At 45.4% G+C, this 14,512-nt stretch overlaps 1 protein-coding gene across 1 annotated transcript in view; it reads left to right on the top strand.

Moving 5' to 3' along the window:
* Positions 1 to 92: 92 nt before the first annotated feature.
* ZHX3 (zinc fingers and homeoboxes 3) overlaps positions 93 to 14,512 on the top strand; it is a 132,537-nt gene continuing 118,117 nt past the window's right edge. The window contains exon 1 of the mRNA XM_014845946.3: positions 93 to 232. The gene's annotated coding sequence lies outside the window, so the exon portion shown is untranslated. The remainder of the gene's footprint in view (positions 233 to 14,512) is intronic.

Genomic DNA, 14,512 nt, shown 5'->3' with positions numbered 1-14,512 from the left:
CCACGATAGGCGGGGAGGAGGGGGGTGGGGGAGGAGGGGGGTGGGGCAGGCTTCAGGCTCCGCCCACTCATGCTTCGCCCCGCCCCCGCCCCGAGCTCTGGCGCGGCTTGGTGGAATGTCCGAGCGGCCCGTCACCAGCCCCACCTGCAGGAGCAGCGGTAATGCGAGGACTTTCGAATCGGGCCGACCTAGGCCCACCTGGCTTTGCTTCCCGCTCGCTGCGTGACCTTGGGTAAGTTCTTTCCACAATCTGAGCCCGTTTTCTGCTTTGTCAAAGGGGATAGCCACCTTGCAGTATTTTCAAGATAGCATGAAATTACTTTGTGAGGCACCTGGCGCTCAAGCATCCCCTCCTTGGAGGCGGCTTTCCTTGACCCTCCACCCTCGCCCACCCCCGAGACTGGACGAGACCCTCGTATCACACACTCACATAACCCACAGCTGTAATTTCATATTTGCTTGGATGATTATTTGGTTATTGTCTGCCTCTTCATTTGAATTTGAACTTCGTAAGAGCAGGTCGCCCTTGAACCCCAGTGCCCAGTTCAGTGCCTGATATACAGCAGGAGCTCAATAAATGCCCGCTCTCCTTCATTCTATCCATCCAACGCACTGGCGGAGCGGCAGCGGGCTCAATACCGCTACTGGCCAGCAGAGGGCAGGCGGTGACCAACCTTCTCGTCCAGCTGAGCGTCCTCTCCGCCCGCAGGCGCCGCGGAAGGAGGGGAGGAGTCAGTCCAGGTGAGTGCACGTCTGAAGGATAGGTCAGCCCGTGAGCCGCGGGCAAGGTTCTGACCAGGGAACGGTTTTTTCCTTTGGATCTGTGGTTCGCGGCCTGTCTTGTATCAGACCTCTGTGACAACGTGTGAGGTTGCAGGGCTCCTGCAAAGAAGATCCGCTGAGAAGGATCAGAAGGTGAGGGAGTTTGCAGTAAAGAGAGAGGGCAGGGAGGAAGGCTCGGAGAGGTGGGGCGCAATGGCAGAGAGCCAGACTCAGAAAGTACTGGGCACGGGGGAGTAAGAGGTGGCTGCCATTGTTCTGTGACCCAAGATGACGGGGCCTGGTTGGATCCTTGGTTATCCTTGCTTTAGCAAAAGTCACGAACCCAGGCAATGTCTCCCTCGGTACCTCAGAAAAGCCCTGTTGGGAACAGAGCTATCTCAAGGTGGCCAGAGGGCAGTGTCATGCCACCAACATGTCTGTGGAAGCACTATATATAACAGTGAAACACTGGAAACATTGGGAATTCTTCCTGGGAGCCTGAGAATAGAGGAGGGAAGGAGAGATCCGAGGCTGCAGCTGCAGATGCCACAGTCACTCTACCCTTTGAGCCTCGATTTCCTCATCTGCAAAATGGAGATGAAAACTACCTTGCAGGATTGTATTGGGAGGATTAGACCGGGTAAACTAAATCACTGGTTCTCAAACTTGGCTTCACGTTGGAATCACCATGCTCTGGGCAAACACGGATGCCTGGGGTACTGGGATTTTTAAAAACTCTCCAGGCGACTGTAATGTACAGCCAAGACTGAGAACTACTGAGCTAAATAAAATGCTGAACACAGGCAAGACACACACTAGGCATTCAATAATGTTTATCACGTATTTTTCTAAGATGGAGCATTGTTGCACCATCTTAAGATGGAAATTGTTTTGATTGTTCCTTGTTAGAGAAAAAAAAAGTTGATATAAAGATTGTTGCAGAAATTGGATTTCTGACAGGCTTGTTTCCAGAACTATGAATGATCTGGGATTTGGTGATCATGGGTGTCGGGGAGTAGAGGCAGCCTCTGGTAGTATGACTTGTCCTAACACCCAACTGGGCTGAACGAGTCAGGGACCACCCTTGATCTAGCTTGTGGTCTGCATCTCCATCCCTGAGGTGTCCTCTGAGTGCGCAAACAGCAGGGGTACTTTTGTTTGCCCATTGCTGGGGTTACGGATAGAGGCTGTTTTCTTCTCTCCCTGGGTACACTCACCAGATGGGTACCTCCACCAGGTGGGCCTATACCACGGTGGGCAACCGTTTATTCCTTGAGCAACCCACGAGTGCAGGTGGCCCTTCCTTCTTTATGGAACTTGGTAGTTTTCTGTGCTTGGTTAAGTCACAGACCCAGGGATTATTTACTGTGCCTGCTGCTCCTTGCTGAGCGAACCTGGCATGAGGCGGGAGGACTCGCTCACCCTGGCCTGCAGCTGTGACCACTTGTCACGGTAGCAAGACTGACTACCAGAGCAGCTCCTCAGCCATCCTGGTGCCTCATTGAAGGTGGGAAGGGAGGCAGAGTAGCCTGTGGCTGGCTCCCTCCAGTGTGTAGCCTGGGGGGTTTGGGGGCAGGCAGTTGATGTCTGTCTAGGATTGTCAGATTTAGCAAATGAAAATAAAAGACACCCAGTTAAATTTGAACTTCAGATAAATGACAAATGGGTTTTTTTTTTTTGGTATAAGTATATCCCGTGCAGTATTTGGAATATACTTATACTAAAAAGTTAGTCACTCTTTATCTGAAATTGAAATTTAACTTCATACCCTTTATTTTTATAAATCTGGCAACCCTATGCCTGGCCAAATAGCCAAGGAGAACCCAGCACGTGGGATCTGCTGCCGCCAACAGCCTCCTGCCCAGTGTTGCCACATTCAGCTTCCACCTGTCACTGCCCTGCTCCAGAACTGTGTGTGGCTCCCAGCTGCTTCCACAGTGCAACTTGGACTCCCTGGCTGTTGTGCTGGGCCTTGCTCTTCTGCCAGCCCAGCTGTTCTGCTTGGGCTCTTTCCTACCTCTGCTCCTGCTGTCCCTGCTTGGCGCGTCTCCTACCCACTCCGAGTAACAATTGCAAACACTTATTGAGCACCTACTGGGTGCAGGTACCGTGCTGAGTTCTTCATTTGCATTGTCTCATTGGTTTCTCACAAAACCTAGTATGGTAGGGACAGTAGTTACCCTGTTTTATTGATGAAGAAATGCTCTGATGCTCTAAGACAGTGATTGGTTTTGGGGTTTTTTTGGTTTTTTTTTTTTTTTGCTGAGGAAGAGTCACCCTAAGTTAATATCCACTGCCAGTCTTCCTCTTTTTGTATGTGAGCTGCCACCACAGCTTGGCCACTGACAGATGAGTGGTGTAGGTCCACACCTGGGAACAAGACCCTGGCTGTGGAAGTGGAGCACACCAAACTTAACCACTATCAGCTGGCCCAATAGTGATTCTTTTTTTTTTCCTGAGGAAGATTAGCTCTGAGCTAACATCCATGCCAGTCTTCCTCCACTCTACACGGGGGGTCACAGCCACAGCATGGCTGACAAGTGGTGTGGGTCTCCGCTTGGGCTCCAAACCCACAAACTGGGGCCACTGAAGCAGAGAGCACTGAACTCAACCAGTAAGCCCTGCCCTGCCCCCCCCCACCCTGGCCCCTGCCCCCCCAGTGATTCTTAAAGTGGGGTCCCTGGACCAGGAGCGGCAGCAGCACCTGGGAACTTGTTAGAAATGCAAACTCTCAGGCCCTGCCCTACCTCAGACCTCCTGAATCAGAAACTCTGGGGGTGGAGCCTGGCCATCTGTATTGTAATAACCCCCCTCCAACCAGGGGCTTTTGATGCATGCTGCCTAAGAGATGAAGTGATGGCAGGAGTCTCCTATCTAGGCAGAGGTATGGTGGACCTCCAGGCAGCATGTTCATGATCTGACTGAGCACCATTCCTGGGCCAGGCACTGGAGATGCTGCAGCGACCCCACAGTCTTGGGGGTGGGGCAGGCCGTGAGGAAGGGGAGGAAGAAGGGAAAGAAGGAGAAGAACGGAGGAGCAGGCAGGCAATTGGTAAGTAAGACAAGGAGGGCTGAAGTGGGCCAAGCCCAGGAGCCCAAAGCAGGATGGGAGGGATCAAGGAAAGCTTCCCTGAGTAGATATCTAGGCCTGGAAAATAAGTTGTAGTTTGTTAGATGAAGAATGGTGGGAACAGTGTTCCAGGTGTGGGGAACTAGTTTGCGCAGAGGCCCTGCAGAGCTGGGCGTAGTTCAGTCTTAGAGATGGAAGGTGAGGCGAGGGCAGTGGGGCGGGGGAGGAATCAGATCGTGCGAGGTGATCCTCTGCCCTCAGAGCAAAGGAAGGAACTCTAATGGGTATTGAGAAAAAGCTCTCTGGCTTCCAGGTGGAGCGGACACCAGGGAAGGTAGTGTGTATGTGGGGGGGCCCAAGGAGAACCCCAGGGTGTGCCAGGCCTTCCCCTGCCCCTCGACCCAGGCTGCTTCTGCCCTCTAAGGCATCTGCAGACAAACACCCGCAATTGCAGCAGTGGGTAGGTATGTGGTTCCAAGGCCCGCTCTTTCCGGGGCTAAGAGGCGGGGCTGGGGAAGCAGCCTCCACCCCACCCTGCCCTGGCTCCGCCCATCCATCCCGCCCCTAATGGCCCCGCCTTCTGCGCCCCCCACCCCCCCACCCCTCCACTGGCTGCCTGCTGGAGGAAGTCAGGCTCTAGGCTGCTGGGCTGGGTTGCTTTTCCTTTCCATCCATGTTCCCTTTCCGTGCTGATGTGGCTAAGGCTGCGCAGCTACTGGGACCTCTGCTCCCAATCTTTCGGGACGGGTCCTGGATGTGGTCAGGGATCCCTAGGCTGCAGGGCAGGAGACTTCTGTTGCTATCCCCTACTCCTGCCAACGACGCCTTTGGTGCCAGCCAAGGACTGACTGGGCCTGGCCAGGTTGCTTGGCAGTGTGGGCTGTGGCTGGGCAGTTCCCGGCTCCAACTGTCCTTCCCGGAAAAACGTCATTTTGGCTGAACCTTGGGAACCCGTTTGTGATTTCTAGCCTAGGGGAGAACACTGAAAGATCATTCACCACTGTATGAAGTGGAGCTTCCTGTGTATCCTAAAATCTCTGCAGGACTTACCAACTTCCCCGTGGACTGAACCTTCAGCAAGGGGACCTCCTATTCTTCCTCTTTTTGTTTGGGTATATCTCCTGCCCCCCACCCTCCATCTGGCATCCAGGACCAGGGCTCATTATGCTTTGCAATTCAAGGAGGGTTTAGTGTGCTCCTCCGTTCTTCTCCTTCTTTCCCTTCTTCCTCCCCTTCCTCACGGCCTGCCCCACCCCCAAGACTGTGGGGTCGCTGCAGCATCTCCAGTGCCTGGCCCAGGAATGGTGCTCAGTCAGATCATGAACATGCTGCCTGGAGGTCCACCATACCTCTGCCTAGATAGGAGACTCCTGCCATCACTTCATCTCTTAGGCAGCATGCATCAAAAGCCCCTGGTTGGAGGGGGCGTACTCCACTTAGATGTTCAAAAATATTGTTTAGGGAAGATCAATTTATACTGGGCCTGAATTATGTGTAGATGGAGTATATATAGAAGGGGCAGTGGCAGTCTAAGTGGGTGCAGGTGGTGAGAGACGGCAAGGATGCTGGAGAAAGTGAGTGCAAAGAGATAGCCTATCTGGCCTTGAATATGGAGCAAAACCACGGGCATTGAGGAGCCATCGCTGGTTGTTAAGCAGAAGAGTGACACCATGTTGCTAGCCACTGTTTTTCCTTTCCTCTGTCGATACAGTTAATGCCAATTCACTATTTTGATCTCAGCTCTCCTGTTACTTCCTCAGGGAAGCCTTCAGTGGCAGGCAGACTCTAAGGTGACTCCCTGTATCCCTGCCTCCTGGTGTTCTTGACTTTGTGTAATCCCTTCTGCTTGAGTATGAGTGAGACCTGTAACTTGCTTTAAACCAATAGACTATGGCAAAGGTGTGGGATGTCACTCCCATGATTACGTTACATCATATAAGAGGTGTCATCAGACTAGCTCTGGAGACTCTCCTTGCTGACTTGACGAAGTAAACAGCCAAGTTGAGGAAGCCCACACGGCAAGGAGTTATGGGTGGGCTCTAGAAGCTGTGGCAGGTCTCCAGCAAGAAGCCAGAGTCCTCAGTCCTGTAGTCACAAGGAAGTGAATCCAGCCAATGACCTGAGTGAGCTTGGAAGTGCTTCTTCCCCGCCTGAGCCTCCAGATGAGGGTGCTGCCTGGCTGTCAGCTTGATTGTGGCTTTGTGAGTCCTGAAGCAGAAGACCCCATTAGCTGTGCCCAGACTCCTCACTCACAGAAACTGTGAGATAGTAAGTATATGTTGTTCAAAGCTTCTAAGTTTGTAGTGACTTATTATACATCAATAGCTATCTAATACATTTTCCAGCTCGGTTAAATGTGCCTTACATAATCTTTCATAGCAACATATGTCTTTTCATCTTAGTGTTTTATGTGACACATTATTTACATATACCAGTTGAGGGATGCTGTCTTCATGAGGGCACTATTTACTCATCACTGTATCCCCAGAGCCTCACTTGGTGCTTGGTACACAGAAGAAGACCCACAATAAGTATGAGTTGCATGTGTTAGTGAGTGAATGCTCTTATTTAATCTTTATAACAACCTGGAGTAGTAGGAACCATTGTTACAAATGTCAAAAAGGAAACCAATTATTAATTTATACCCAAAAGTATACTGAACAAAATCTTACACTTAATACAGTTTTGGTCATGCATGCCACTCTGTCCTAATTTTTAGCGTGACCCAAGAATAATTTAAATGATTTGGGAGCAGGGTATAGATTGCACGATTGCGTGGTGTGACATCCTGCATGTAGCAAAAAGCACAACTATCCAAAGATAATTCCAGGCTCCTTGGTTTTCCCAAAGGCTTCTTTTAGCCCTTACTTAAACCATTCTTCTGAAATGTCTACCCTGTCACTGTCCTTTTAAACACTGCCAGACCTGTATCTGCCAATGCTTTGTATGATTCCAGCTGTTCTCCAGCATCACTCTCATTGACTTCATAAAATTCTACGTCTTTGGCAAGACCTGCAGTTTCATTTTGGGCTCCACTTGGATTGCACTCTCAGAGGTCAAAGCCATCTGACAGCAAGATGCTGTTAAAACCAAAGTCAGTTCTGGTTAGATGTCTGCTCAGAATTCTCCAATGGCTCCCAGCCTCACACTTCCCATCTCTCCACCCTCCTCTCCCACTCCTCTCCCCCTCACTCACTCTGCAGCCACCACATTCACCTCCTTGCGACTCCTCAAACATGCCACTCACTCTCCCCGCTTTGCCCTGGTGGTTTCCGCTGCCCAGAATGCTCCTTCTCCAGGCACCCAAATGACTCACTCCCTCACCCACCTCAAGACTGCTCAGATGTCACCTTTCTACCCTCACCCATCTGCCTTTCCCTGTTCTAATCTTTTCCAGTAGCACTAATCACCTTCTCGCATGCTAATATAAATTACTGATTTGGCGTTTGTCTGTCTCCCCCCATGAGACTGTAGGCCCCATGAGGACAAGATGTTTGATCTATCTTATGATATATCCCAAGACCTTTCTGGCACATAGTAGGTCTCCAATGAAGATTAGTGAGTGAATGACCTCATCTGATGGTCTTGCTCCTGGCCCATTTTCCCCTGGCCTCTCTCTCCACCCTGCCCAGGTGATATGCCTTGCTGGTTTCTGCCTGACTCAGTAGGGCCTTCCCAGGACGCCAGTGTTTGGACCTGACTGCATCCCTGACAAGTCTCCAGCTGGTGTGAAATACTAAATTCCAGCTTTTTAGATTTTTTAAGGGTTAAAGAGGAAGGAGTAAGGAAAAAGAAGTGAGATGACGAGGGAAGCAATGGGCAGAGTGGACAGGGTGGAGGGAGAAGATAGTCACAGATTTTCCTGGGGACCCCACCCAGTCAGCTTTCCAGGCAGCTCAGAGGAGCAGCCAGCGGTATGTGACAGCTGTGTGCCACGTGGCAGAAGCGGTCCTGTTGAGTCGTGGGACGCACAGCCACACTGCTTTACAGAGTGTGGTGTGTGGAGTATTTTTGTTTTTTACAGCTCATCTGTTTGTGTAATGACTTCCTTCCCTTAGCCTTGTTCACCGAGGTGTCCCTGAGCGACCAGCTGAGTCACCGCATTCCTTGCAGCTTAAAACACTGGCCCAAGCACCGAGGTTCAGTTCCTTCATGTAGGTGGGACCTCAGAAGGCTGCCGGGGAGTGCCCCAGAAAGACAGGCTCAAGAGCTCCCATCTCTAACCTGCACCCTTCCCCAAAAACATGATTAAAAAAACAAGTAAAACTAGAGAAGAAATTCCATCAGCTAAGCACTGGGGAATGGCCGCAGCCATGTGCCACAGCCTGAAGAATTATTTGTCAGCAACCGTGAAGTGAATACCAAATTGAAGGGGGGCACCGGGAACCCATGTCCAGGCCGTCTGTCCTGTTGCAGTGTGAAGGGTCAGAAACCCAAGGGAAGAGACTGGGAATGCTCATGCTCAGCTGGCAGGAGTGTAAACTTGCTCAGACCTTCTGTAAATAAGCAAGTAGTTCTCGGTAAAATAATGTATGCGTAGGGCATGTAGTTCAGCAATCTTTCTCCTTGAAATATATTTTGAAGAAACTTTGCACAGGTACATAAGAAGACAAGAGGAGGTTATTTATGATAGCGTTGTTCACGGCTTAGGTGAACAGGAGGCAAGGGAGGCACTGGGAAACGAGTTAGTAAACCGTGGTGGATGTATACCTTCTGTACCTGTGCAAACTCTCTTCAAAATGTATTTTGAGAAATGAGATTGTTGAACTACATGCCCTATGCTGTCTTAATTTTATGGAGAGCTACCTGCTTATTTTACAGCTTATTTCTACACAGCAGTAAGAAGCTACAGATTAGACACACACATAACAGCGTGGATGGAACTTACAGTGTTCAGTGGAGGAAACAGTAGAAGAGATTTAAAGCACAACATTCTTCCGATTTTATTGAAGTATGACTGATGTACAATAAACCACACGTTTAAAGTATACATTTGAGTTTTGACATGTGTAGATACCCGTGAAACCATCACCACAATCAAGATAATTCATATATCCATCATGCCCCAAAGTATGAAGTAGTTCTGTCTATATTAAAATGGACAGATGTTTAGCACCTATTATTGTTTTAAAAAAAAGTTCAACAGTGTATATAATATAATCCCGTAGTTATAATAACAAAAAATGTTTAGGGGCAGGCCCGGTGGCACAGCGGTTAAGTTTGAATATTCCACTTCGGCAGACTGGGGTTGGCCGGTTCGGATCCTGGGTGCGGACATGGCACTGCTTGGCAAGCCATGCTGTGGTAGGTGTCCCACACATAAAGTAGAGGCAGATGGGCATGGATGTTAGCTCAGGGCCAGTCTACCTTAGCAAAAAGAGGAGGATTGGCAGCAGATGTTAGCTCAGGGCCAATCTTCCTCAAAAAAAAAAAAAGTTTAGATACCCTGAAAAAAAGAGAACATATACCAAATTTAATTATGTTTGTTGTTGGGAATCTTGTGAAAACTGTGTGACCCCATTTTGCTAATGTGTCTTGGACCTCAGATATTGCCCATGTCTGTTGTCCCATGTTATGGTCTCCATGATGAAGGTTTAGCACACTAGACATTTGTCATTATGGCCCCCTAACTTTGGGTGACTTTATTAAAATGTCACTCAGGTCATCACAATGGACTCTGACAGAAGGGGTAGCTGCCTCTTGTCCTCCACCCTCACGTCAGAGAACTGTGTCAATAACTTCCCTCAACTCACCTCCAGGACTGTTTTCTCTCATCATCCCTTCAAACAGGAGATATTCCAGCAGTGGCTGGGGACAAAAGAGTGATTCCCCAACTTGTTTTCAAATCCATCTTTTGTTACCACTCTGTGTATCTCATGAGTACAGGAGCGGCGGAAGATTGTAGGGGCCAGGGCATGTTTCGTTTTGTCTGGTTATGGGTTTTAGGTAAAGGCAGTCATTAAGTGTGTATTCTCTTGTGTCTGGCTTCTTTAACTCCACATCATTTATAAGCGTTTTCCATGTTGTTGCGTGCAGCTGTGGATCATTCACAATTAGTGCGACATATAGCATTCTATTGAGTGAATATACCATAATTTATCTTTTCTACTACTGATTGACATTTGGATTGTTTCCAACTTGGGGCTACTGTAAATAATGCTGCTGTGAACATTCTTGTACGTGTCTACTGCTCTACCTGGGCGTGTCTTTCTCTTAGGTATATACTTGGAACAGAATTGCTGGGTTATAGGTATGCCTATGCTTAACTTAAAGAAGTAATGCCAACTGTTTCCAAAATGGTTATACAAGTACGCTCCCCCCAGCAAAATATAAGAGCTAACAGTTCTACTAGCAGTTGATGCTGTCAGACTTTGTGCTTTCAGCCATCTGGTGGGTCTGTATTAGTTGTTCACTGTGGTTCATTTCCTTGAATACTAATGAGGCTAAACACCCTATGTTTATTGGCCATTTGGATTTTCTTTGTGTGGAGAGCTTGTTCTTGCCTACTTTTCTATTTGGTCTGTCTTCATTATTTATTTATAGTAGGTATTTTTTGTATATTCTGAATATAAACCATTTGTCAGTTATGTGCATTGCAAATCTTTCTCCTCTCCGGTTTGCCTTTCATTCTATTGATGATGTTTCTTGATGACCAGAAGTTCTTAACTATAAAGAAGTCCATTTTATCAATCTTTCCTTTGTGGTTGGTGAATTTTCTGTCTTGTTTAAGAAAGCTTTTTCTACTTTTAGGTCATGAAGATGTTATTGTATGTTATCTTCTAAAGATTTATTGTTTTGCCTTTCGTACTGAAGTCCATAATCCCACAGAAATTGGTTTTGTTGTTTGTTGAATAAATGAAGCTAAATTGGAATAACACATCCCATATATACACTCATTCATTTAAGAAAGCTTTATTGAGTATCTTTTGTGTGTCAGGCCAGGTTTATTGTTTTAATTTTCATATTTAGGTCCATAATCCATCAGAAATTGGCTTTTTTGTGTGTGAGGAAGATTGTCCCTGACCTAACATCTGTGCCAATCTTCCTCTATTTTGTTTGTGGGACACTGCCACAGCATGGCTTAATAAGCATTATGTAGGTCCACACCCGGGATCTGGGCCGTGAACCCTGGGCCACCAAAGTGAAGTGCATGAACTTAACCGCTACGCCACCAGGCCAGCCTAAGAAATTGACTTTTGAGTATGACGTGAGATAGGGTTCCAGTGACATTTTTCCCATATGGATATTCAATTGACTCAACACTATTTATTCAAAAGATCATTTCCCCACACTGTTGTGTAATGCTATCTTTATCGTTGATCTGTTTTGGGGGTCTCTCTAGTTTTTGTCTACTCTTGTGCAAATACCATACTGTCTTAATTATTAGAGCTTTATTCTAAGTCTTATTAGCTGATAGAGTAAATCCTTCCACCTTGTGCTTCTTCAAGAGTACCTTAGCTGTTGTTGGCCTTCTGTAGTTCCATATAAATTTTATATTAGAATCATCCCGGGGCCGGCCCCATGGCTGAGTGGTTAAGTTGGTGTGCTCTGCTTCAGTGGCCCAGGGTTTTGCCAGTTTGGATGCTGGGTGTGGACATGGCATCACTCATCAGGCCATGCTGAGGCGGCATTCCACATACCAGAGCCAGAAGGACCTACAACTAGAATATACAACTATGTACTGGGGGACTTTGGGGAGAAGAAGAAGGAAAAAAAATAGAAGATTGGCGACAGATGTTAGCTCAGATACCAATCTAAAAAAAAATAAAAAAGAATCATCCTGTCAAGTTCCATATGAAAATCAGCTGGGACTGCTTTGAAACTATAGACCGATTAGAAAGATAGCTTTATAATATTCAGTGTTCCAACCTGTTAACATGGAATCTCTCTCCATTATTCATTTATTCTTTAATATCTATTAAGATGTTCTTGGTTTCCTCCATTGAGGTCTTGCATGTCTTTTGTTAGGTCCATTTATAGGTACTTGGTATTTTTTGCTATTTCAAAATTATTTTGACTGTTCTTTTTAAAAACTATTTTCTGACATTTGCCGGAATATAGAAGTAAGGTTGATTTTGGTATATTGATTTGGCAGCCGCGAAGAGGGCCTTCATCAGAACCTGACCATGGTGGCTCCCTGATCTCAGACTTCCAGCCTCCAGAATTGTGAGAAATAAACTTAGATAGTTTGTAAGCTTCCCAGTCTTTGGTATTTTACTATAGCAGCCAGACTAAGACGGTCATTTATTAGTTCTAAAAGTTTGCTTGCGATTCCTTAGGATTTTCTCTCTACACAATCATGTCATCTTTGAATAAAGACAATTTTACTTTTTTCTTTCCTATTTTCATGACCTCTTTTTCTTTTTCTTTCTGGGTAGGCCATCTGGTAAAATGTTGATTAGAGGTGCTGATAGGTGATATCCTTGCTTTGTTCCTGACCTTAGGGAGGAGAAAGTTCAATATTTTACCATTAAGGATGATGTTAGTTCTAATTTTTTTCCTGTATACCCTATATTCGATTGAGGAAGTTCTTTTCTTTTTTTGGTGAGGAATATTAGCCCTGAGCTAACATCTGTTGCCAATCTTCCTCTTTTTGCTGAGGAAAATTGGCCCTGAGCTAATATCTCTGCCCATTTTCCTCTATTTTGTATGTGGCATGCTGTCACAGCATGGCTTGATGAGCAGGTGCATAGGTCCATGCCTGGGATCTGAACCTGTGAACCCCGGGTCGCCAAAGTGGAATGTGTGAACTTAATCACTGTGCCACCAGGCTGGCCCAGGAAGTTCTATTCCTATGCTGCTAAGAGTTTTATTGTGACTAGGTATTGAATTTTATCAAATGCTTTTTCAACATCTATTTATATAATCAAATTATTTTTCTCTTTTATTCTGTTAATGTGGTTGGTTGACTTTTAAATGTTAAACCAATTTGCATTTCTGGGATAAACTCTATTTGGTCATGATTTACTATCCTTTTTATTTATTGCTTGATTTGATTTGCTAACATTTTGTTTAGGGCTGTTGCATTTATGGTCTTGAGAGATATTGGTCTGTGATGTTTTCTCTTGTCATCTTGACAGGTTTTGGTAGTAGGATTTTGCTGACCTTACAAAATAAGTTGGGAAGTGTTCTCTGTATTTTCTGAAAGAATTTGTATAAGGTAGGTATTATTTCTTACTTAAATAATAGCTGGAATATTTCCATTCTTTTATCTTTTTAACTTATATGTCTTTATATTAAAGTGAGTCTCTTATAAACATCATATAGTTGAATCTTGTTTTTTGTTTGTTTAAATTCAGCCTGTCAATCTTTTTCTTTTTATTAGAATATTTAGTCCACTTAGATTTAACATAATTACAGATATGGTTCCAAACCATTTATGTCTATAATCTTATTTGTCTTCTATTTGTCCTACCTGATTTCTGTTCCTATTTTCTTCTTTTTCTTCCTTATTTTGGATCAGCCAAGTATTTTATTATTCCATTTTATCTTCTCTATTAGATTTTTTTTAATTGTGATAAAATACATACAACATAAAATTTACTATTGTAACCATTTTTTAAGTATGCAGTTCGCTAGTTTTAAGTACATTCACATTTTTGTGCAACCATCTCTTTTTTTTGTTTGTTTTTGAGGAAGATTGGCCCTGAGCTAACATCTGCTGCCAATCCTCCTCTTTTTGCTGAGGAAGACTGGCCCTGAGCTAACACTGTGCCCATCTTCCTCTACTTCATACGTGGGACCCCTACCACAGCATGGCTTGAGTGGTGCCATGTCTGCACCTGGGATCCAAACCAGCGAACCCCGGGCCACCAAATCGGAACATGCGCACTTAACCGCTGTGCCACTGGGCCGGCCCCGTGTGCAACCAATCTCCAGAACTCTTCATCTTGCGAAACTGAAATTCTATATCCATTAAACAGTAACTTCCCATTCCTCCCTCCCCGCAGCCCCTAGCAACCACCATCTTACTTTCTGTCTCTATGAATTAGACTATTTTAGATACTTCTTATAAACGGAATCATACACTATTTATCTTTTTGTGATTGGCTTATTTCACTTAGTATTATGTCCTCAAGGTTCATCTATGTTGTAGCATGGGTCATAATTTTCTTCCTTTTTAAGGCTGAATCATATTCCTCTGTATATATATATACCATGTTTTGTTTTGCCATTCATCTGTCAATGGACATTAGAGTTGCTTCCATCTTTTGCCTATTGTGAATAATGCTGCTATGAACATGATTGTACAAATATCCCTTTGGGACCCTGCTTTCAGTTCCTTTTCCACTGGATTTTTAGGTAAACCATTTTTTATATATTTTTAGTGCTTGCTTTAGAGATTATGTATGTATCCTTAACTTATTACAGTATAATTTTAATTAGTACTTTATAGTTTTCCAAACAATCTGAGAACCAGTGTAATACCCTCTCCTGCTCCTACCCTCTCTGCTATTTTTGTCACATATTTTACTTCCACATGTTACAAATCTCATAATACATTGTTGTTGTTTTAAATGGTCTTTAAATAGTAATTTAAATTTAAAGTCGTTTTTATATTTATCCACATATATACCGTCTCCCATCATCTTCATTTTTTCCTGTAGATCTGTGCTTCCATCTAGAATTGTTTTTCTTCAATTTGAAAAACTTCTAGTATTTCTTGTAATGCAGACTTGC

This window comes from Equus asinus, chromosome 15 (genome assembly GCF_041296235.1).
Source record: "Equus asinus isolate D_3611 breed Donkey chromosome 15, EquAss-T2T_v2, whole genome shotgun sequence".
Taxonomy (NCBI): domain Eukaryota; kingdom Metazoa; phylum Chordata; class Mammalia; order Perissodactyla; family Equidae; genus Equus; species Equus asinus.
The sequence above is the reverse complement of the archived record's forward strand: the minus strand, read 5'-3'. Positions and strand labels throughout refer to the sequence as shown.